The sequence below is a fragment of the Pteropus vampyrus genome, unplaced genomic scaffold, assembly GCF_000151845.1.
Source record: "Pteropus vampyrus isolate Shadow unplaced genomic scaffold, Pvam_2.0 Scaffold11, whole genome shotgun sequence".
Lineage (NCBI taxonomy): Eukaryota > Metazoa > Chordata > Mammalia > Chiroptera > Pteropodidae > Pteropus > Pteropus vampyrus.
This window is the reverse complement of record NW_011888792.1, coordinates 18,795,580-18,816,243: the sequence shown is the minus strand read 5'-3', so window position 1 is coordinate 18,816,243 and position 20,664 is coordinate 18,795,580. Positions and strand designations below refer to the sequence as shown.

The 20,664-nt window shown below is 34.1% G+C and overlaps 1 long non-coding RNA gene across 3 annotated transcripts in view; it reads right to left on the bottom strand.

Annotated features, from left to right (window-relative positions):
* Nucleotides 1-20,664, bottom strand: part of LOC111731880 — a 127,084-nt gene that overhangs the window by 44,285 nt on the left and 62,135 nt on the right. The window contains exon 3 of one of the 3 annotated variants that reach the window (XR_002777358.1): nucleotides 13,075-14,039. The exons of the other annotated variants lie outside the window; for them this stretch is intronic. This is a non-coding gene — a long non-coding RNA (uncharacterized LOC111731880). Of the gene's footprint in view, nucleotides 1-13,074; nucleotides 14,040-20,664 lie in introns of those variants that run through there. 3 annotated transcript variants of the gene reach the window in all.

Below are 20,664 nucleotides of genomic sequence, written 5' to 3'. Positions count from 1 at the left end.
TTCTCTGTTGATTTAACTAACAGCTACTCAAATCTTGACTGGCATGTTGTATATCCCAATGTATTGCTAATAATAATCATTAACTTTAATAATAGCAATAATTTCCAGTACAAAATGTGACTTTCCTCTGAGAAACTCAAAACAACTTCACACTTACTATGTTATTTGTTCACAGGCATCCCTGTGAGGACTACAAAAGAACAGGAAGTGTATTGATTGTGCTATAGAAAAAGGCTCAGTGAGGTTAAGCATTAGACTAAGGTCACAGAGCTAGTCTGTGGCAGACTCACGGTAGATATTGTTAAGGGTAACTACATAAACTAGAATTGAGCTAAACCCAGTTCTAACAGATTTGATTAAGGGAGACTGGACCTACTCGCCAGAGTCATAAAGTCTTTGCCCTGAATGGACCTCAATTTCTCTTTCTAAATGAACCATAAATCAGCCCATCAGCCCCTCTGTCATCTTCCTCTCTTTAAGTTGTTAGGGTTGTGGTGCCTTCCCGGTCTTCATCAAGCTCGATGTTTCAGTGAAAACAATGGGTAATTCTGCTCCCCAGGATTCTGGCTATAAGCAGTTGTCTGACAGTAAAGTATTTCTAAAATTGAAGGAAATTCTTTTTTATCACAAAATTTGAAGATCACAAAGTTTAATCTGTGATCTCTGTAAAATTGCCATTAACACTATTTTAATAAAAAAAGATATTATCAAGGTCAACGTAGATTGATTGATTTTGCCCTTTTTACTTGACCCTACACCCCTTATATATGTATATATATACACACACACACACGCACTGGCCACTTCAGATATATGCTTTAGGCTAACATTATTGGTTTCTTGGTGCTGTTACCAAGACCTCCTTCAACACATCTTTGCTTCCAGTTCTTACCCATTATTTACCAAAATCTACACTTTCAATTCAATTAGTTTGCCACTTGCTTCATTCTTGTTTCTATAATTCAATATGGAAATTTTGGCCAAGAACGAAATTTTCTAAAACACAGCACAGATCCTTTGCATACAAATTTTAGCAAAAATTTTAATATGTTGGCAAGTTGGTGCAATGGAGTTTTCTCCCAATTACAGTGGGTTCTATAAAAGAAAATTTACCTTAGTTTTATTTACTAAAATAAACTATATTTAAATCTTTGTCAGAGTCAGTAAGTTTCCTCTATAAAAAATGAAGCTTGCCAAGTTTTCTTAGGGTTTACAAAGCCACTCCTTACAAACAACTGTCTTCTCTCTGTGGTGGCATGAGTGTAGGGTAAAGGGGGATAAGTGAAGTCTGTGAAGCTCCATCTTTCACTGACAAAAAGCCTTGAGTGATATTTATGAGCTGTGATAATCAGAAACTTCATTGTCTGCAGTGAGGTTATCAACCAAGTCATATTTGGTAATATGAAGCAGTCAACAGGCAGTATCACATTCTATCTTACTCTGTGGGGAGGTGACTCTGTCTCCTTACATATCATTCCCTATGAAATTTCCTTGATCTATTTTTCTTCCACATTGTATGTAGAGAAGCAGCATATACGAAAGATCACAGTTTCACATTCTAGTTCTGGTTCATCCTTCACTCACTGAGAAACTGTTTCCCTATCAACACAACAAAAGCAATAATACCCATCCTATCTCTCTTGAAGAGTTATAAGAATAAATTAAAATAATGCAAAAGTGCTTGTTATACCATAAAGAACCACTCAAACAATTCACATATACAGCACTGTTTTTTGTTGTTGTTTTTTTTTCAAAACACTCTAACTAGGACTACATTTACTCTCTTTTCTCAAGGAGTGAACGGCACTTTTCAAACCCTAATAAATGTCAAGGTTATAAAGGTACAATATCATTTGTAAAGTTCAACTTAAAGGTAAACAGGGCAGCTTATTAGCATCCATGAGAACTGCAAGTTAATTTTAACCTAATAAATATTCTGAAAATACCTATAAGAAGATAGACCATTACACCAAAGAAACATATCCTTTAAAGCAATGTTAACTCTACTGGTTTCTGGCATGCTGCTAGTTTGCTCTTTTTGCAAACTTTTATGATGCCACTATCTTCAGTGATAGTCTATCTGTGAGCTTTGAAGTCAGACAGCCTAGATTCAAACCTTCCTCCCCACATATTATTCTGTGATTTGGGGCAAAGTATATGCCTCAATTTCTTTAACTGTAAGATAAAGTAATAATGTGTGCTTCATGAGAATGTTATGAAGATTAAATAATAAATACAAAATACTTGGCATTTGATATATAGCAATATGACATAAATTTTTGCTAAATTATTAATGATGATTATTATAATTGTTAATAATTATTATATAGAATGTATTTGTGCATTAGGAATCTTCCTAAACACTTTAATATTGAATGACCTAATACATAACCGTGAGCTGTTCTGGAAGGGAGTAAGCTGTTTCAGTGCAGAGAAATATAAACAGGACGATTTTTCATCACCGATTTGCTTTAAATAGGCATTAGTTACAATCATTTCCTACGTGTCTTTTTTTCTTTCAGTTGTCAAGTATAATTGCCCATTGTGGCAGAATTCTCAGCAATGTCTATGCATTAAAGTAGAATTTTGAGGTGCTATATGTAAACAAGAAAGGTATAAAATATATAAAAGTTTAGAAGAGCCAGGAGCCGTAAACACAGTAACAATTGTATATGACAAGTCATACAAGGCTTTTGAGAACGATGACTGCATACTAAGTTACAAGTGACAACAATCACAATGCAGGCAAGAGAAGGCATCCATTTTTCATGATTCACAGGCTTCAAGTTATGAAGGTGCAACACTCCTCCACACAGTCACACACATCAGGTAGAAAAATAAACAATTGATATGTTTGGAGAGTAGCATTCTGCCTCTTCTTCAGAAAATAAAAGAGAACCAAAATTGTTTCCTAAATTTCCAGGTCTAGAAAATGTACTCATTTGCTAAATAATGTGGGCCCTGAGAAAAAATAATGTTGAATGCTTACTATTGAAATAGCCACAGAAAAGTTGTAGGAGGCATATTTCAGCAACTCTGAACTTCTCTTGGTTCCTGAACAATTATCTTCTCTTTTAATTTGGAAACTTTCCATCTGTTCCCTCTATCTGCAACGCTTATCCATCCCCATCCAACTCCTATTTGTACTTTGTGTTAATTTCTCTTAATCCTTGACTTCTGTTCAAATATTACTTCTACTAGCAAAACTTCTCAAACTCCCCATGTCTAGATGAGATGCCCTAAGACTCACATGACTTTCATTTTGCCTATGATGCCCATTTTCACACTGAATCTTACTTAACTCACTTACCTATATCTCTTACTGGACAGTAAGCAAAGTGAAGGCAGGAGTCTTGTCCACACTGCTATAATTGCATCCTAAGCACTTAATACAGAGCCTGACACTTTGTAGAGTCCTATTTAATAACGGTTGAAATTTTTGTTACAGGCTTTCAAATTTTAGCGTCACTTTCAAATTTTGTTACATGCTTTCAAATTTTAGGTCACTTTTAAATTGCGGCTTAGCAAATACAGCTATTGTATGCTTTGTAAATAATTTCATTGTTTTTTCAAATAAATATATAACAGAACATATGTGTAGTGTGGTCTTCATAATGGTTTTACTTTTTCAATGCCCATAACCAAGAATCTATTTAGAAAATACTTAAAAATAAGAGGTAAGAGAGCGTTATTTTTCCCTTTTCCAGGAAAGTAAGCTCTAAAGCCTTCCAAGAGTACCTCTGTCATTTTTGCATCCTAGGATACCAAGGGAGCCACTTACTCTGGGTTTTAGTCAGAAAATGAATAGGAAGAACGTACGTAAAGGAAGAATAAATGAACCAAGAGATAGACAAAAGTCCTGGCTCCATTTTGTCTAAGTCAAGACTTGGCTCTGGTCTTAGCAACCTATATAAACAGAAAGCAGCTTAACTTCTGCGACGGCATCATGTACAGTGACAATATTAGGTCAGGCAATTTCTAAGAGAGAAAAGTTTGCATGCTATTAAAACAGAAATAATACAGTTAATTCCTCCGAAAATTCTTCAATTACCTGGTTGGAATCTAGATAAAATCAGGGAAACTGGGGCCACAAACGTGTGCTCTCAAGCATAAGAGGATGTGGAGGTTCACTTTGGTCCCCTTGGGAGCGATGCACAGACAGAGGCACAGGAGATCCCAATGGTGGGGTCTGCATGCAGGGATGCTCACAACCCTGGGTGGTCATCATTTTCCCCTGTTCATCTGATGCTGTCTCAGTTCTCTTCCATTCACGTGGGTCCAGTGTTAAAATCTGTGTTTGATCTATTAAATTTCATCAAGGTTTAATAGATAAAAGTTTGGACTCAGAAAAAAAAAAGAAAAAGAAAAACAAACAAACAAAAAAACAGTTATTAAGTTAGTAATTGTACTATTGTTTAATGGGATTTATTAATTGCTTCAAGCCTCTAGATTTCTCGACCAATTATTTCTTTCAGTGCACAACTAACTGAATTCTGCATGAAACCAGTAGATCTCAGCTTCTTTTTTTTTTTTTCAGTTATGTTTACTTTATTTAATAGACAGCAGTAGTCTCAAAAATCTTTCTCTTCATCAGATGTTTGATCCCCTTGAAAATTTTTGGTCTCTGAGCTTGAATGTGGAGCATTACTCCATCGATAACATGATTTTACTTCCTTTTCTTCAGAAGAGAGGACTAAATAGTTATCAAGAACCTCGTCCCAATCTGGCACTGCCACTTGCCTGGGATGGCCCTATTTCTCTAACCAGTGTTCTAGCTTCATACCTTGATAAAATGGAAGAATAAAAAGGTTGTTCAGAGCATTGGTGGAATTCAGAGCTAGTTAGTAAAAATAACAGAGTAATGATGAGAAAGCTTTGTAGCTTTATAGACACATATTTGTATTCTCAGTTTTAATGAACCACTAATAAATTAGTTATCTGTACTAATGGGATGTAATAACTGCTTCAGGTCTCTAGAGTTCTCTGGACCAATTACTTCTTTCAGTGCACAAAGCTGAATCCTACATGAAACCAAGACTCTTTCCCCACTTTAGATTGATTTGTTTTGTGGGTCATTATAAAGTAAAACAAAAAATAACATAAAGAGCAGATCTTTCTTGATCATTGCTTTGAACTGGCTTTTCCAGCAACCATTACCACCAATATTTTCCTTTTCTTCCATGATAAATGTGAGGAATCTCATGTGTAGATGGGAGTAGGGAAGTGAGTGAGGAGACACAAATGGAGCATCTGGCCCTCTCTTCAAGAGCTATCGGTTATCTTGGAGTACCCTTAGAATCCAAAGCAATTTGCTTGTTTGGAGGCAGTTTTGGAAGGCCTGGCACAAAGGAATTTAAGAGATGTGATTTGGAAGGACACCTGAAAAATACCTGCTCACCAAAAATATGATCTGCAAGCTTCCCACGGGGACTAAAATTCTACCATAAGAGTTAGGTCTTTGAACTAAAGGACTTAATTTCAGTTTCATAACATTTAAATAGAAGTAGAAAGGACTTAATTTAGCTACTTCTAGCCATCAATATAACAACATAAATGAGCATATCAGATAAGATTCATTCACTTAACAAAACTCTATTAATTAGGATGTTAAATAACTAATTTTGGAACAAGAGGAAGATACAAGGAGAAAAAAATAGCTCCAAAACAGAGTTGCCCACTGAGAAGAGAAAATCAAGGTTTGAATATCAGAGAAGGGGAATAAGAGCTAAAGCAAAGCAGATAAGTACTTGAAAGGGGAAGAAACTGTGGGAAGAGAAAGAGGGATAAAATTTTCTTTTGTACTTTACTAGTTCTCTCTGAAAGCCCCAGTCATAGAAGAAAATGTGCTCTTGGTTTTACTTTAGGAACTGAGAAACAATTATTTTGGCCCAAAATAAACATCTGAGAAAAAAAGAATGGTATTATATTAACTGATGTCTTATTTTCATCTTGCCTCAGCCTCACGTGGAGGCCCTGTAACGTGGTGGAGCAAGGGGGCAGAAGGCATATGAAACAGTAAATCCATCTGAGGCAACATGGCAGAACAGGCTGAAAAAAGATGACCAATGGACAAACCTCTGAAGGCAGCAGTTAATGTATCCAATACAGTCCTATCTCATACTAAGTTATGTTAATACCTGTTTTCACTTATATTATAGGTGAGAATGTTTTCTCCTTAGTCCTGACATTTTCTTCTTTGATGTGGGAGATCAAATAGTGTGACATTTCTGGCTTTTTGCTGTCTTTGCTCACAGAGACATAGATAAAGTAACTTTTCTGAAATTGGTAAATTTGCAAAAAAGTAAACCAGAATGCTTAGCTCTGAGCCTCCTTCTCCTCCACTGAAAGAGCTCCTTCATGACAAAAGTCTGATCTGGTCAGGCTCCTACGGAGACCAGGCTTGATCTAACTTTATCTGTAACTAGGTGGGAAGTTCTGCTTAACTTTGTGGTTCCATTAACAGGCCCATTTTCTCCACCTTAACTTTTATTTTTGCCTCCATCTGAAACTCCTTTGTCTTATTTTAAAGTTTGTTTAGAACCTGGGTGGGGAACAAGATGCTATTTTTTGGCCCCACTCAAAGACCCAAGTCTTCAGTTAAGTCTATTAAACATAAGTGTTGAGTAAACTGTGCTTTAGGAAGTAAAAGTCTCTATTTTGTAAGAGAAGTGGTTCAGAGAAAGCTGTAGAAGTATAAGGGATATAAGATGGCCTAAAGTGATCTCAGTAGAGGACCAAAGCAACAGTTTAATGAAGAAATGCTGAGTAATAGAGAAAATAATAAACTCTCTGAGGGAATTATCTAAAGCACCTGGGGAAGAAATAGGAGTTGTACAACATGGGTTCAGATAGTAAATGGAGGGTCACCCTACAAAACTGTAGAATTAGACACTGACCTGGCTTAAATGTGCATTTTCCTCAGGTGTCAGGCTCTGGGACAAATGTGTGTGTGCCAGTTATTAATCTATTGCCTCTTAACTTCAAATCCACCTTTACTTCTCCACTTTATGATTAAAGCCAGGACTCTGCAAACTATGGTTCTCACTTGCTTTCTGGTCAATAGGGAATGCTGAGGGGCCTGAAACTCTGAAAGAGGAAGAAGCACCTTTAGCTTCTGCTTTGTTATTTTCTGTTTAGAGTTGTCAGAGAGCAGCCTGGAAGAATGTGGGGACATAGTGTTCCCCTCAGCATTCTCTGCAGCATTCACCAACTCCAGGCTGGCCTCAGGATTCTGTGAGGAAGCCTCAGGATTCTTCTTTACCCAGTGCCAGACAATGTTGTTGGGGCAGCCATGCCCCTGCTCTGAGGTCATAATTTCAGCCTTCTAAAGGTATCTCTCTAAATTCCTAAATTCCTTCCTGGTCCACTTACCCCACAGTCACAGTCTGCAGTTGCTACCTCTGTTACACCTTCAGGTTTTCTTTACCCACCTTTACCACCTTTTACCTACTTAATAATTATTTGTATTAAATTTTCCCTGTTGAAAATATGTGTGGTTTTTGTCTTCTGACTCAAACTTAACTGATATAAGGTCACATTTATAATAACAGTCCCAATTTCCTAGTAACTTTTCTCTATCTATTAATTCAGGATGTCCAGTTCCTACCAATTCCAATTCCTACTACCACCACAACCAGGTATTTCTGAGATCTCACAAAGTGTATTATACAGACTTATGAAAAAATATGTTCCCAGTGGTATCTCTTAGGTATCAACAGACGCAGAGTATCATACAACAGGGAACCACAGTTCCCTAGGGGCCACCACTGGACCTTCATATAATTAAAGCTTCAGTTCTATGGCGAAGCACAGTAAGAGTTCTGTTGTGTTTTATTCAGGAAGAAGATTCACAAAACAATGATGCTGGGGCCCTAATGTTTTACAAAGATTGTTGGAAAACTGTGCTTAATGATTTTTGTTTTTTTACATCTCTCTCATACTAAGTCTCCATAGGATTCAGACATGTGCTCAACAGGGAGTTGAACAAGTGATGGGCAATATGCTGACCTCGAGATTGGCACTACTCTTCTGTGGCTAAGGTTCACTTATTAAAACACACTTAACCTTCTTTGTCTCTCAAGACAAGTTCTTCTAAAAGTTCTCTCAATGCACAGGAAAAGTGTCCATCCCACCAGTTTTCCAGACAAATTACATTATGTTTACATCTCACTTAGAAGCCCTCCACACTTGTAAAAATGTACAGAGATGTAAAGTAGAACAGTATGGTTTAATAGTTCAGTATAACTGGAATATAAAATGACAGACAATGGAGAGAGAAGGCAGTAGCAGAAGATGAAGTCTTTTAACTAAAAAGGGTTTGTTTATGAATGTTAACTCACACTTACCTTGTGGACAATAAGAAGCAATGTATATTTCTTATAAATAGAATTGGATTCAGAGAATAGATGGGCAAAAAGAGGAATTAATCTAAAAAAAAAGAGAACCCCTTACTCTTCACCTTTCTTTCTCATGGACAGAGACCATCAACAGAATCTGGGTCAATATTGATCAAATACATTAAATTCCTCTTATGAAAACATGTCCTCTAACACAAAACAGGATAGATTAAGCAGTTCTTCTCAGTTAATCTGATTTTTAAAATATAACATTGAACATAATCTCTATTTTTACAAAAAACAATGAGTTTGATTTTCAATAGATGCAATTCACAAGTTCCTCATCCATTTTTAAGAAAAATGACCATACCTTCCAAAGATGACATATGAGAGTTCAATACACAGAAAAATCAACCTAGGAATCCATTGTTAAATATAAATGGATGAATTACCTTCTTGGATGAAATCGAAATAATCTTTCTATATGTTAGTTCAGTAGATTTCCTAAGATGCATTTAAATGACTGATATTTTTTTCTAACAGTTATATGATTTGTGCTTCTCCACATCCTGGAAGGGGAATATACTGAGATTGAAAAGGATCTGACAAGTGGGGGCCCTGATGCTTAAACTTCATGAGTTTCATCTTAAATTCACTTCTGGAGCCAAGAATCACATATATATTTTTTTTAATTTTTAAGGATGACTTTACAAGTTTAAAATGGTCATTTAAATTAGTTGTAGATATAAGGTTAAAAACTCCAATAAGATCATATAAATTACTTCCAAGTTTCGGCTTTGTAAAATTTGAATTACACATGTTGTTGAGCCTAAGAGGATATGATAGACTTTGCATTAATCTGTGAAACCTCCTAGAGAAATAATTAAGGTCACTTCCCTTACTAATAAATGATAAGGGACCTCAACACATTCATACCTCAACACATATTTGCATATATGCTTTAAATATACCACTAGTTATGTAACCCTGAATAAATATCAATCAGAATGCCTGAATACCAACAAAATTGCCCATTTCATATAATCTTTTGCATTTTTCAAAAAATTATATTACCTATGTACCATAAATCTGATTACACAGTAAGAAAAAATTCTGAGAATAACAAAATACCATTTAAAGCAAAAGCGCTGTCTTACAATAATTCACTTAAGCATGTAGAGTACACAATGCAGTTCCTAAGAATAAAATTGTAAAGTAATCTTCTTTATGTTTTAAAAAAAAAAGCGAAGGAGGGGGGAGAATGGCATTCTAAGATACAGCTGCATAGACTATATGATGAATATTCAACATATGAGAGACTAATTTGTCTTTACTCCATCATTAAGCATTTTTGTGACAAGCTGGGTATTCATCCCATTAGGGTTTTTGTGTATATGTATTCTTTTTGTCTAGTGCTTGCTCATGCCCTTTCTTGACATCCTGCAAGACTAGCCTTTTCTTTTCTTTTTCAAATTTCTGATTACTCATATTGTTAGAAACTCACACTCAGAGAACTCTTTTTAATAATAGGAAGACAAAACCTTTATAAAAACTCTCATTCTGCCACCAAAAGCTTGATCTAATAACTTTTTCCTCGATCCACTTTAAAAAAAAAAAAGCTATAAGATATAAATGGAAGATTTTCATTGGCAAATATACATTCTTAATTATTTTTGTTCACTAGGATTCCACCTCCTTTATACTTTAAGATTACCCCTAATTCAGGAAAAGATGACTCTTGTTTTACATCTGAGCCTACCACTTCAAAGATTTCATCTTCTTAAAGTAAATTATTCTTTTCATACATCCTCCATTGCTATATACAAGATGAAACATTTGACTGGGGGGCTTGATCCAGTTTTAGGTCACTCACTGAAAAGACATTCACCTAATAGCTCATTGAAATCAATGTCCAAAATGGATTCCTAGTGATAAGCTGGAAAAGAACACAAGTAACAGTACTAAATCTCTAGAACCTCTGGTACACCCCACTCACTGAGAAGCTTACTATGAGTTTTTTCTGTAGACTGGAAGTGTGGCAAACCTGTGCACTAGAAGGTTTCCTAGTTCCTTTCCAAAAATTTGGTAAGAAATATTCTCCATGTTAAAAAAAAAAAATCTATTTGAAACTACATCATCAACGTAAGGCAGAGTTGTGCGCCCTACATTAATTATGTATTCAGTGCTTCTGAGTTCATGACCAAACATCAATACATGTTAACACATTTTCTGTATTTGTAAGTTAAGGCTTAGATCCGAGTGTTATCAATAATGGCCCTGCTACTCCATTCAAACTCACCAGCATCTCAATTTTACTACTAAGAGGCATCCTCAGGAATTTATGCAAGCTAACATTTTTTTAAAAAATCTAATTTAAGTCTACATTAGGGTTAAAATCACCAAATGTCTCACCTCTTCTATTGCCCCTCTCCCTTAAAATACTTACACTAGAAAGTGTTTTGTTTGCCACATAACAATGTGTAAACAGGTGGCTAATCTCAAAATCATATGTGCAAAGTGATCACTACGAAGTTAAACAGGAAATAGAATTGCCTACCAATATAAATAGCAGTGACTAGTAAATAAGAGAGACAAATTTCAGAAATGCATGTTTTTCTAAACAAAAGTAAGTTAGAATGGCACATATTTACCATAAATATCCAGCAACATAACTTAGCCTGTTTCACTGAACATCAAATAGTTGTTAAAATAAATGTGATAATTTAATGGTTTTCCAAAAGACATTGATTTTCCATTAATAATGCACATACATGAAAAAGACAAATATAGAAATCTATTTATGTAGAAATGGCATGTTAGACACAGTTTTATAAGTATGTCTAATCAGAATTTGATTTTTAAGAATTTAAAGGATGTATACACGCCTATTGTCATGAAGTGTAAAAATTTCTTCCTTAAAAATAACGTTACAAGAAAAATTCAATTAATAATACCAGAAATGGAAGGATGAACCCTGGTTACCATGAGAGCTTCCTAGAAAACATTTATTTCTTTAAAATTTTGGCTTTTTATTAAAGAATCTTTTAAAACATTAGGCTGTTTTATTCTGTTAATATAGAGTAGAAATTATTTTACACATAAAATCTAGTTGATTTATGTTCCTAATGTATTGATTTCTGATTACTTAAGGTTTTACTGACTGAAGTCTAAATGGCACTTGAATCCTAGTATGTATTATGTCCAAATTAGAAAGGTTACTCTAGTTTAAAAGTATGGTTTTAATTGTTCAATAATAAGATATTGCTATGATGCCACATTATCATCAGCAAGCATATGCCAAATGAATTCTCTCTTTTTCTAGTGTTCTAGAAATTCAACTGAATATTGGAATCAGAAGAAACACAACTCCAATTGGAATATTTTTATACTCTAGTTCACCTTACATTCATCCACACACACACATCCTAGTCCATCCTCCAACCTAAATGTAATTTTTAAATAAAGAAAGGTAGAGAATGTGCTCTAAACAAAACAAAAATAAAGGTGAGATTGTTGTATGCCTCACAATAGTGCTGAAATTGTGGTTCAGATTAGTGAAATACACTAGAGATGAGTACCAAACAAGTTTTAAGCCACCCTTTTTTAGTCAGTTCTTTGCTAGGAGGAGAATTCCTTTCTCTTCTTCTCTCCCTCTTTTCCCCTTACCCTTCCCTTCCCTCTCTCCCTGCACCTTTCTCTCCCCCTCCCTCTCCCTCTCCCTCTCCCTCTCCCTCTCTCTCTCTCTCTCTCTCTCTCTCTCTCTCTCTCTCTCTCTCTGTCTCTCACACACACACTTATGTGACTGTCATATATCAAATGCTTGCATATAGGGTACATTTAATCCTCACAACATTTCCATAGTTGATCTACCAATTAATAAGGGCATTGCTTAGAAGGCCAAATATTTCAACATCACACTCACCCAACAACCTCAAGTATCTTCAATCCTAATAAGAATCAGGAAACAAAGCATTTTATTAAAGAGCTCAAGGCAGAAAATATAGAAGTCAAAATCTGTGTACTAAAAGATCATACTCTTACATTACAAAATTTGTGTTCAGTCAGTGACTACTCATTCCTACTTCAGACAGAATTCTTCTAAGTATAGACACGATTTTTCTATTCCATAGTAGATTAAAAGCAGAAAATTAGAGAGGATGGAAAGCACACTTTTAAGACAGCCAGAAAAGTCAGCTGATTAAAAACAACTATAGTATAGTATAGTATAGTATAGTATAGTATAGTATAGTATAGTATAGTATAGTATAGTATAGTACAGTACAATATAGTATCAAAAAAATTACTACATATATTATATGCAATAACGAAGAATTACAGTGGTCATTTAGCCTAAGAAGATAATGACCAATGACCCCAAAACTCCTAAGAATACCTTTTATACAGTATACACTAATGTCACATCACCTACAAGTGACTTAATTTGGTTTATTACACTTGATATAGGTAGAGAAATGGTTTTTAGAGAAAATTTTTCTGTACAAAATGATTTAAAAGTATTGTATCATAATAAAGCCTAGTTGATTTTGTTATAAAATTCATTTATGAAGAATATTGCATTCACTGATACATAGTTATTAACTGCTATATGAACTTAATATTTTTGTATATCACATACTTTCATACACGAGCCTATACAATCTCATGTACACACTTTGCATCACAGACTATTCTCTAAAAACTAAGAAAACAAAATGATATATTAATATCTTTGGGCCTGTCTAGAATAATAGGAAAGGGATTTATGTCAAGCAAATAATCAGCCTGAATAGTGAACCCCAAACCAATGAGGCTGGGTTGTTTCTAAAGTAAAAAATAAAGCATAAAGGAAAAACAGATTATGAGAGAAGGATGAAATAACTTGCGTCAAAGTGTGGCAGGAAGAAAGTAATGCCATATTAGAGAGAAAAGAGATCCATGTTATATGAAATGTATATTACATAAAAGAAGGTAACAGAAGGAAGGGTGGAAAGAAGAGAGTAAGGTCCAATATCTTAGGATGGAAAGAAACAATCAGATATCAGGCCCTTCCTAAACAGAAGGCTGCAGGGCTCCAGGAAATATGACCTATGAAGAAAGGACTGTTATCACTGTGACCTAAAAATCTTCAGACTTCCTCTGAGAAATAGAAAATTACTACCAATGAATACTCTAGCCAAAAAGTAAAAGTTTCTGCATTTCTGTTGAAAAGTAAATAACAATTAAGTCTTACTGCTTTGGCTTTAGGAACAATAAAATAACTTCAACTACTGTGAAATGATGGACTCATAAACAACTTTGTCCTAAGTTTTAGAAATTAGCCTGTAAAACTGGAAGATGATTAAGGTATTTTCCGTAATCTTTCTCCCAACTCTAATAATTTCTTTCCTTTCCTTTTGTCCTTTGTGTGGAGGACAAAGCCTGTCAAGATTCATGCCTGCAACACAAACACAACTATCTTTCCTCCAGGTCCCAACCCAACTGCAGATCCATCATTTCAAACGACAATTCCATAGGAAATCAATATCTTGAAAGGAAGATTGCTTCAACTACTGCAGCGTGGACTGTGGGTACAGCCAGTGAATTCAAGAAAGCAGACCCATTTGTAGCTGCTGCTCATTCTAACAGGATTGATTGCAGGCAACTTCCTCAGAGAAGAGGTGGAGGAGCTATTCATTTCTTCTCTTTTCAACTTGCTTCTCTCTTCTGGATCAAATAACAACAGTCCTAAATTATAAATAGCAGCAGGAGATAAACAAACACCCTGGCCCATTCAAAATGCTAAATAATAACTCCACCTGTTGTTTAAAGATTGATGTTCTTTCCATTCAACATTTTCTTTTTTCATATTATACATTACTAACAGTGGCTGAGATTCACTGATGTTACATCTCAGAATATTCCTTCCGAAAATCTGTGTGGATGCCCCAACTCACAAAGCTTCTTTGAACATTATAATCAAACATAACCTAAAAACATAAAAGCTTAAAATCTGAGAATTTTTTCCTGCCTCCAACATTTTAAACCGATATTACATGTTTGTAAAGTACTTCTTTTAACTTATTTTATTTTTTCTGAGTATGTGCAATACATGATAATTGAAGAAAAAATTAAGATTCAGAAGGTGAGAAGTACAACCAATATGTCTATCACCCAAAAATAATCATTATATATTGATCTATTTCATTTTAATCTTTGTCTATACAATTGTTTTTACATAGTTAATTTCATACTGAAGATACAATTTTATGTCCTTTACAAAACCTTTTAAATTACAAACATTCCCCTTCAGCCAGGACACTGATCATCAATATCATATTTCAGGGTTATATAATAACTTATTTTGCACAAGTATAATAATCTACTTAAACCATTTGACTGCTGATATTTAAGATGTATCTAATATAGTATTTTGTTATTAGACATAACTCTTGAGATAAATACTACCATGTATTTCAAAGATATTTGACACATATTGATAAATCACTTTTTAAAATTATTGCCAATGTGCCTTTTTCTGACACATATTTTTTTAAATAAAACTCCTTTTGCTGATCCCCAATGTAGATCATCAGAACTCTCCAGATATCTTTATGTCAGTGTATGAAATATGTTTTCTCTAAGAAGAGCTGAAATGGAGAATGGTTTTATATTACTGAGTAAATCAGCCAAAGAGCAAAGACACAATCAGTTTAATCCCCAGAAATTTGTCTTATGGCACATGAGTTGTCAGATTCTCTAATACCAAAGATATTAATATTAAGTACATGGTGTGAATCAGCCTTCGATCCATATTAGTACTTTATATGTACTTTCATTTGACAAATTGTCTAATTTAAGAAGAGGCTGAAGGTGTTAAGTGGAAAGAATGGTGACATGATAGCCAAGAGCCAAGGCTCTAACAAACTCTGGCCCTGGACAAGTCAGATAATCCTCCTCAATATTAGTTTCCTCTGTGAACGACTTGATTGGGAAAATTAACCTCTAACTTTCTGTGGCATTTTAAAATTCTGTCATTCTCTGTCCTGATTTATATGCAGCAGGACAAGATCTGTAGATTTTTTCCCTCATTTTTCTTACTGCTCTCCACCCATAGATCCAAGATATTCATTAGCAAAAATAGAGAGAGGAATATAGACCAAAACAAATAATTCAAATAGACTTAAGCATAGATATTAGTCTGAAATTCAAAGGTCTTTCTATTTACAAGAACCAGCAACTCAAAAAAAAAAAAAAGATGTGTACTGGAATTCTAAAAATCTAGCTTTGCTTATCAGGAGCAAGGACTGGGAGCAAAGGTTTATAGCACTGCTTATCAAACTGCTTAAGGCCCACTAGTAGGTCAATTTCCTGGGTCTAGACTAGCATGGTTTTTTTGTTTGTTTGTTTGTTTGTTTGTTTGTTTGTTTGTTTGTTTTCCCTAATGAAATAGAATATAATGCACTGCAATTAGAATAAGGAGGTAAGGGTGTAATTTCTGGGGTTGTTATGAAAAATAAGTTGGTCACAAAGAGTTTCTAACAAAAAAAATTTGAAAATATCTGTTTAGATTATAAACCACATTGGGGTGGGTGGAGGGATATGCTTATGTAAATCCAGTTGCCCAGAATATTTGTATGTGCATATGTGGGATGGAGAGAGAACTTGGAGATAAATAGGGGAGTGAAGCTACGTACAACTGTTGCACCGAGCTCTTCCTTTTCCCACTGAAGGCTTGAAACCCAAAGAAGTGAAGTCTACAGAAACCATCAGACTTTTGAAAATATGAAGGCTGTAAAGGATCCATTTCTTGTCTAGATTTTAGAGAGGCAGCCTAGATGTATAATGCTTGCCAACATGGAGCCATTGCTTTTGAGAATAAGTTACAACAGGGCAGGTCTAAACAGAGAAATATCTTGAGATTCATGCCCACTTCATTACCCTTTTTTGAATTTTGTGGGATATGGAGAGATTCTGAAAAGACTCTCCTGCTCAACCTCAGAAGTAAGGTGAAAATTAGGCTATGGCATCCTAGAAGGTTAAAGGAGTGAGGAGTAAGGGGATTTATTGCTTCCCAGAATAATCACTGCACTTTTGCTGACACTAAAAAAAACAAACAGCAAGTTATTCCAGCAGTGAAGACAACAGATAGGAACCCCAGACCATATTCTTACCCTCTAATGTCAGGAAGATATGGAAGTATCCAAGAACCTACATCATCCTAGAGAAAAGGAGCAAGAGAGGTGCCTTAAAGTTACATGATTTTATCCAAAAAGTACAGCTTTAAACTGAAAGTTACTTCGATTTGGCAAGCTTTTTATCACAGTGGAAATGGGGGCTTAGAAAACATGTCAAGTTCATTTAAAAAATAAAAAATTTGAGTTTGTAACTTTTTATTCACTACATATCCCTCTTTAATTAGATTTTAAACACTTTAAAAAGCATAAAATATCTTATTTGTTTTTAAATCACTTTTAGTTCTTAGGCCAATCTCTTTCACATAATTATTGCTCAATAAATGCTATGTTCAGGGCTTCCTAACCTTTTTATTGGCATGACATATATAAAAATTATAATTAATATTGTGTGCTAGGTAAAGTGGAAGAGGGTGAGCTGTTCAGAGTCTGGGATCACCACATGTCCCGCTGATGTACCTGAAGACTAAGAGAGTTAATCAATAATTGTGCAATCATTTCGAAGTTGTCTATTGCATTACTAAATACAATTTACATAGCAGATTAAACTCATTTGTGTGAAACATAACATGGTACCACAAATATAATACCACATTTACCAAACCACACACAAACATTGTTAGCAAATATCTGTGGTTTCTTGTTTATCAAGGAACCAAATCTTTCAACATCTTGTAAACATTTAGAAAACTTCTGTACACAAATTTCTACAGTGCTCCCTGTGTGTCAGCACATCAGACTGATAATGTAATACAGGATACAAGAACTCAAAAGATTAATTTATGCAAAGTACGAATCATTATTTCTTAAATATTTCATAACTAATCAGCAATACTTCCTTTCTTAGCAATGGTTCCATGAACAAGCCCCTCAGTACACAGAAAAGTCAGAGGTCCTACTGCAATCAATTACAAATAGGTTATATATTATTTTTTCTATTGGTTTAAATGCCATGATTTTTCCTGTTTTGAAGTGTGCTTTTATTGCACTCAGGATTGTTTTATTACTCTAAAAAGCCATTTGAGTCATTTTACTGAGTGACCACATTGATTCCTTTGACCTCTAGTGAATAAATAATATTCGTTTTTAATGACCTATTATTTTTCCAGGAGATCATGAAAACTTTTAAATAACTCTTGCTGAAATTCATGTCAATCAACTACAAATAAAAATACAATATAAAATTTTGACTACACATAATAAAAATATTCCATCATGTGTTGGATAATGAGTAATTTTTTTCTAGAAGTTGCCTTCTCCAATTGCAATGGCAGGAGATAGGATCAATGAAGGCATGACTTTCTTTTAATAATTAGTCAAGAATACAGCCATATGGATTTACTGATTTCAACTGTATGTTCGAACTACTGTGAAAAAAAAATTTAGTTACCTTTTTGAAGGTGAATGTTTTGCTGGACACAAATAACTTACAAAGTCTGTTCCAGTACCAACTTCTCCAAAAAGCCTTCCCTGAGCATCTACCCCAGAACATCTCCCTCTTCTTGAATCCAACAGCACATAGCATCCGGACTGCTCATGTAGCACCTATGATATGTGTCCTGACAAAATGATTCAAGAAAAGAGAGCCTTCATCCCAAAACAGAAGAGATATCAAAATATTTTAAATTATTCAATAAAGGTCATAGCCATATTTACAGATCTGTTTATCATTTATATTTTAAAAATCTGTTCCAAAGGGAGCCAGAAAACTGAGTACTGTTAGAACTAATGGAAACAGCAAAGTGCTTTAGTGGTGTTAAATCTCTCATTTTAAGGCTTCGCTTCATGAATATTTTATTTATTAATATATACACCAAAAAAGTAATCTACATATGCGTGTGTGAATTCATAGCAACGTGGCTTGCTCTTTCATGCAAATTAGACTTGTACTTTACTTGTCAATATCAAGATGCCTGTACTAAACAATAAAGTCATTTGTAATCAAAAGTGTATTTCTCTAAAACAAGAAATGCATTGGCAATGCTTGACGGGATGTTTATAACCCTTTAGTAAACACATCAGCTCCACAAAAGGTTATTTATTTTCATTTTTCCTCCTCTCTCTTTTTCATAACAATGAGTTAAATTTTCATTGCAACCAATGTACAAGGCTAGATAACCCTAGTGCATAAATTATAAAATGCATGTTATGGGTTCAGCACTGTGGCTAGCTCCTTCCAAGGGCTCAATAAAAGTCTTATTTTGGTGGTAAATGTCAGAAATCTATTTAGAACTGCCTAAAAGGACAAAAATGAATTATCCAAAGGAAATTAGTTTATGTTATGAAATCCAAAGAATAATTGGACAACCAAGTTATGGGAAAAACAAAGAAGAATCTGAATCTTTGGGGTAAAAAATGAGAACAAAAACTTAATTAACACATTAGGTCACACTCAGTTCTTTCTCTTGCCTCTCATCAGCCTCACTCTTTCTAGGTACAGATGCCTTTCTAAACATACACTCATCATATCGATCAGCAATCCCACTCCTACATATTTACTCAAGTGAAATAAAAACTTAGTTCACACAAAACCTCATACACAAATTTTTATAGGAGATTTACTCATCATTACCTAAAACTAGAAAAAAAAACAAATATGTCTCAACTGAGGAAAGAAGTAAACTTTGGTACATGCACATGCTGGAATATTACTCAGTAATCAACAATAAAAGAACATGATAAAAGCAACATGCTTGCTTCTTAAATTTATTTCACTAAGTGGAAGAACTCAAACTTAAAAGGCTACTATATATGATATACTATATGATTCCATTTATATAAAATTCTTGTAAATGCAAAACTACAGAAACAGAAAATAAATCAGTCATTGCCAGTGACTGATGTGGAGGAAATTCTCAACTACAAAGGAATAGGGAGGAATTTGGGGGATGGGAGTGCGGAAACTATTTCCATTTCTTTATTGTGGTGACATTTACAAGATTTTATGCATTTCATAAAATCCATAGGACTGTATATTAAAATGGGTAAATTTTACTTTATGTAAATTATACTTTAGCAATTTTTTAAACAAATGACAAAAATGACTTAGAAGGAAAGTGACAAATATTGAAGAGAGAAAATTCTGAAGACATTGTTTTACACAATCCAAGATATAGATCACAGGTGTCCCTGAAATTAAAAAAAATAATAATAACAAAGCAAAGAGACAGAACAAAGACTAAAATCTAATATTCAAGAAAATCTTTTTGAATTAAAGATTTGAAACTGCATATTAAAAGGGCACACATATACCAGGCAATTTAGATTCAGAACTACTATTACTACTATTACTATGTATACTCCAGTGAAATTACTAGACTTTAAAGAAAAATCTTTGGGTACTTTTTAAAAGCATTTTTTAAAAAGAAAATAATATTAGATTATCATCACACTTTGATAGCAATGTTTTATGCCAGAAGAAAATGTAATATTTGAGAATCTCAATGACAGAAAGTGTGTGTCAAGGATTTGATATCCAGCAAAACTGACTTTCAAAAAAATACAGCATAAGACAAACTAATATCTACATTCAAGAGTTCGGAAACACTCTCAAGAGTATTTCCTGAGGAATCTACGAGGGAAAGAATTCTCACAACCAAAATAACTAGACAAATATCAGCATGAGCACTGACGGTGAACATTGTTTATATTTGCACTTAGAACTAAAATAAAATGAATTAAGTTAAGAGGAAAAGAATATAGCATGTAATTGCTATGCACTCAGATCTTATGCACTTCAACCACTAAAAAATAAGCAAAAATTGAGGACAGCATATGCAAAACTCACTTATTACTGTTCCATAATCATATTGATAGTGCTCATACTAGTATTATCATTCTGAGACTGTTGTCTGTGTAATTCAAAATAAAGAAAATAAGAAATTACAGCATAATTCTAATTCTGTCATCTCCTATGTCCTTGAAAAGAAGTAAAAACCCTGCAATACTTAAACTGATTTGAAAATATCAATATAAATTCATGAAGTATATTATCTTTGGATATGTATATATTTAATGATATATATATTTGTTTGTTTCTCACCTCTGCCTACACATTTAATTTTATTAAAAGATCTAGAAGCAACAATCACTCCAAGATAAATAAGCATCCCTAGCACCTAGATTTTAATCTTGAAATCCAACTTTCCACTAAATAA